Here is a 5,206-nt window from a genome sequence, read left to right on the forward strand (position 1 = left end):
GCCAGGTGCGCAAGTTCCATCTGTCTCCGCCCAGCTGAAGATAAACGGGACCTGCCCCTCAGCAAGAGTGAGAAGTTTGCAGGGGCTCCAGCCTGGTCCTTCATTAACCCTTCTCTCCCACACTGCGTGATGACTGCACAGTCGCTGCACGATGCCCTTCTCTCCTCTTTTCTAGGCTCCCTGTCTCAAAACATGAACTAAGTCCCTATCAGCCTTTAAAGCTGGTGACTGAGTGATTGCATTTTAATTGAAAGTCAGTTGCACTAAAATCTATCAGGCAAAGAGTTGCGTGACGGGCCTTCTTCCATTTTTCAAATCATTTGTGAAAAAGACTTCAAATACAATGAAAGGAGAGGGGGTGGACGATGTGGAAACATCGCAAAGCGGAAAGACCTGTGTGCTCCTCCTCGGCTGAGCATGGATCAAACTAATTTGGGCTTTTCGAAGTGAACTGGCAGGCAGGCAGGCATTAGGGTAAGAAAGAATCTGGCCTGGGTCCCTTTCTCTCTCTGGGAGATGGATGAGTCCAGAGTTTGCTAGGCCTATTTCTGGGTTTTAATGAGCTCAGGGTAGCCTGTGTGAAGGAGGATGCTCCAAATTACCGTCACCTGTTGGGGAAATAGCACGCTTGGGGTTTCCATGAAAGGCCATTTTCTTTCCTGTGAAAAAATAGCAATCATCTATTCCTCTCAAATCTATTGCCTGGAAACCAATTAATGTTGTTTTGAGAGGCCAAATATCCCAGCAGCGCTGGAGTAACCAGGTGCTAAGGTTGCGAATGTTCAAAACAGCTCTGGAGAACAGGGCAGGAAAAACACGCGGACAAAAGTATCTGTGGTTAGAAACCGTCGCTGCTTCTTAGAAGTAGGTGTTTGTTTCCATTGGTGTGTGTGTGCGTCCGTGCTGAAGTCAAGTATTCTTTTATTTGCTGTCCGTTCATTCGGTGAATATTTACAGAGAGCCCACATGGGGCAGGGACTGTTCTGTACCTGAGATACAGCAGTGAACTAGGCACGGTTCCTACCGTCAGGAAGCTTCCTTTCTCATAGGAGACACAGACACTGAGCAGATATGCAATTGTGTAAATTAATGAACAGGACTTCATGTCAGACAATACCCGGAGATGTAAAGAAGCTTCTCCTCCCCCAGTGCCTGGGCATATTTTGATAGGAGGTTTCCAGCATTTATGATAGTTTTTCCCAAGGAACCTTTGTTCCCCTAAAGCAGTGGTCTCCAAACTTTTTGACACTATGGACTAGTTTCATGGAAGGTAATTGCTCCATGGACAGGGGTTGGGGTTTCCCTAAAAGGGGGAGGGGGGTGTTTGGGGATGATTCAAACCCATTACATTTACTGTGCACGTCATTTCTCTCATTATTACATTGTAACCCATGATGAAATAATTATACGTGTCACCATCATGCAGCCTCAGACAAGCCCCCTGAGCTTGTTCCCCTGCAACTAGACGGTCCCATCTAGGCGTGATGAGAGTGGCACTGAAGTGTGTTGCTTTTGTCCTCAGCTCCACCTCAGATCATAAGGTTAGATTCTCATAAGGAAGGTGCAACCTAGATCCCTTGCATGGACAGTTTACAGAAGGGTTTGTGCTCCTCTGAGAGTCTAAGGCCACCCCTGATCTGACAGGAGGCAGAGCCCCTGGGAGCAGCAGCTGTAAATACAGATGAAGTTCCCTGCTGCTCACCTGCTCCTATGTGAACCAGCACCCATCTGCAGCCTGGGAGCTGGGGACCTCGGCTCTAAAGGCAACAGCTTCCTACTTGGTCTCCTGGCTTCCACTCTTGAACCCCTTCAGATCCATCCTTCATCCCATAACCAAAGTGTTGCTAAAACATAAACCATATCATGTGCCCCCTTTGTCTTTTGCTGTAGAATGGAGCCTAAGCCCCCACAAGGTCTTGCTTCATCTGGCCCCCATCCACCTGCAATCCTGCTCTGCCCCAATTCACCTGCAGTCCTGCCTCTGGCCCCCAACAACCTGCAGTCCTGCCTCTGGCCCCCATCCACCTGCATTCCCACCTCTGGCCCCCATCCACCTGCAATCATGCTCTGCCCCCCTTTACCTGCAATCCTACCTCTGGCCCTCAACAATCTGCAATCCTGCCTCTGGCCCCCAACAACCTGCAATCCTGCCTCTGGCCCCCAACAACCTGCAGTCCTGCCTCTGGCCCCCAACGACCTGCATTCCTCCCTCTGGCCCCCATCCTCCTGCAATCCTGCTCTGCCCCCATCCACCTGCAATCCTGCCTCTGGCCCCCAACAACCTGCATTCCTCCCTCTGGTCCCCAATGACCTGCATTCCTCCCTCTGGCCCACATCCACCTGCAGTCCTGTCCCTGGCCCCCATCCACCTGCAGTCCTGCCTCTGGCCCCCATCCGCCTGCAGTCCTGTCTCTGGCCCCCATCCACCTGCAGTCCTGTCTCTGGCCCCCATCCACCTGCAGTCCTGCCTCTGGCCCCCATCCACCTGCAGTCCTGTCTCTGGCCCCCGTCCACCTTTCATCCTGTCTCTGGCCCCCATCCACCTGCAGTCCTGCCTCTGGCCCCATCCACCTGCAATCTTATCCCACACTACTTACCCCTTCGCTTACTGGTTTAGCGTCAGTTCCTTGAAGATTTGCATAGCTTCCTCCACCTTTGATGCTTTTCATTTCAAAAAGTGAATTCACTATTTTCTTTTTTAAAATGTACTTCGTAATCAACAGATCAGAATTGTATATATTTATGGTATACAACGTAATGTTTTGAAATGTATGGACATTGTGAAATGATTAAATCAAGTTAATTAACATATTGTATCACATGTCACCTACTTTTTTTTGTGGCAAGAACACTTAAATCTACTCTTAGCAATTTTTAAGTATGAAATGCTTAATTGTTAAGTATAGTTCAAGTCAAGTATTCTATTAAAAATTCTGTAAGGTACTGATGGACTCTTCATTACTGGAATGCAGATGAGACATTTTTGTGGAATTTGTCCAACTACATTGTAATAATATTGCCGTTAATAAAGAATGTACTTTAAGATGACACATTTCTTTGTAAGAAATGTTAAAATCCAAACCAGGAATAATATACTGTACATAATAAGAGTGGACTCTTATGAGAGGATACAGTATAAAGGATTATGAAACGATAATACAAAAAAAAGTCCAATGAGCTAGAAACAAAATAATGTATCTGATAGTCTGGACACAGAGACAAGAAGGTGGCGGGAAGGAGGCAGCCAGGCTCTTCAGGAAAGAGGCCAGGATCTGGGTGGGAGATGGTGCTGGGCAAGGCCCAGCCAGCTTTTAATGTGGTGGAGAGGCCAAGGTGCTTGGAATTTACAGAAATTTAGCAGGAAACTCCAACAGGATTTGCTGGTGGAGCAGATATGTTCTGAGAAGAGGTGTTATTTCATCAAGGGAATGGAATTTTCTTTTCAATTTAGAAATATGTAGTTTCGTTTTCTGTATAAGCTACACGCATGGAATGCTGCATGGTCTAGAGTCGAAAATCTACACTCTGGTTAAGAACTGGAGGGTTGGATTTATCTTTCCTTAAAGGGCCCCTTGGAAACTTTGATGAATAGTCTCATCAAACTGAAAGTTCTGGAATTCTAGACTTAGACTGGACCAGTACTTGCAAAACCAGAAATAGGCGAGTTTCACAAGCAAGGCAGAAGCTTATAACTGAGGACCAAACATCCTGAAAATTGTAAAGCTCACAAGTTAAGATGACTTCTTACTCCAGGACACGATGGGCTACTTCTCCTTTGACAGCCATTTACTTTACTAAAGCAGTTCATCTTAGAAGTCATTCCCACAGCTTCTTTACGAAAAGTAACGATACTTACAAGCGTACTTACTGCCCACTCGTCTCCCCGCCACACATACAGTCAGGGACTGTACTAAGTGATTTACGTGGTTTATATTATGTAATATTTATAATAATGCTTGTGATGACCTATTAATAGATATTTCTCCCTATTATGCAAATAAAAAAAACAAGACTTAGAAAATTCAAGTAACTTACCGAGGTCTCTCGGTACAAAGGGCAGAAGGGTCTGATTCCAAAGCCCATGGCACTGATGGCTACTCTGTAATGATGCTGGAGCCTCCCAAGTGAGTCTCACACAAGGGGAGAGTTCAGCAAATATTTGCTGAATAGATGAAGGATTCGGTAAAACCGCATGAAAAGGTAAAACAGGTGACAGAGGCAGGAGGACCTAAGCTGTCTGTCTTCCTGTCTGGTTCCCTTTGTAACCCAAAGGTCAATTCTTTAAGCACCTAATTACACCCAGCACTTCCCAGCGTGAGAAATGCCAATTAAACATTTCTCTTATGCAGCCTAATCATTCGTTGCTTCCATCCCTTCCTGAAGTTGTCCTTGTACAAGTTGGAACATTCTTTTTGCTCCCCTCTGTATCTGAAGGCCAAAGATGAGCGCTCCCCTGTTTCAGATGTGAAACTCCTTTTCCCAATTATGAAATCCTTTTTCCCCGATGCTCTTATCATATGTACAGGAAGGAACTGCTAATCTCTTTCTGTCTAATAAATGAAGTCATGAATTTGTGGGATTTACAGGCTAATGAAAAGATTTGTTCTCACCGTGTATGTTCATGCTCCAAGCTTGTCTCAGATCTACCTTTATAGGTATTGTCAGATTCCTTTTTCTCTCTTAGCCCACAGGGAAGCTATTGGGGGTGAAGCACATTGAAATTCCTTTCAAAAAAATAGGGTGCCCCAGAGGTCACCATACATATATAGGGAAAATGGGAGATTGCAGTTAAATGGACTTTAAGTATTTTAAAATATTCATTACAAAATTTTATAAAATATTTATGAAATATTTCTGTGTTAATATACAAATACAAAAAATGTTAAAAATATAAAATATAATATAAGTTAATTTTTCCTATTTATGGTGACCTATGGGACACCGTGGCTATCCTGAGTTATATAACCAAGTTATGATATTTTAGTAATAACATTATGACACTCATTTCAAACTCTGGATTTGTATACCCTTTGTACTATAAATATTACCTATACACACACACACACACATTTTGTTTTTTTGAGATAGGAGCCTCCAGTTGTCCCCCTGGATAGAGTGCCATGGCTTCACAGCTCACAGCAATCTCCAACTCCTGGGCTCAAGTGAGTCTCCTGCCTCCGCCTCCCAAGTAGCTGGGACCACAGGC

At 44.9% G+C, this 5,206-nt stretch overlaps 1 protein-coding gene across 1 annotated transcript in view; it reads left to right on the forward strand.

Moving 5' to 3' along the window:
* GPC6 (glypican 6) overlaps window positions 1-5,206 on the forward strand; it is a 1,125,082-nt gene that overhangs the window by 1,019,961 nt on the left and 99,915 nt on the right. The window lies entirely within an intron of this gene.

This window comes from Otolemur garnettii, unplaced genomic scaffold, assembly GCF_000181295.1.
Source record: "Otolemur garnettii isolate 467f Iridium unplaced genomic scaffold, OtoGar3 scaffold00034, whole genome shotgun sequence".
Classification (NCBI taxonomy): Eukaryota; Metazoa; Chordata; class Mammalia; order Primates; family Galagidae; genus Otolemur; species Otolemur garnettii.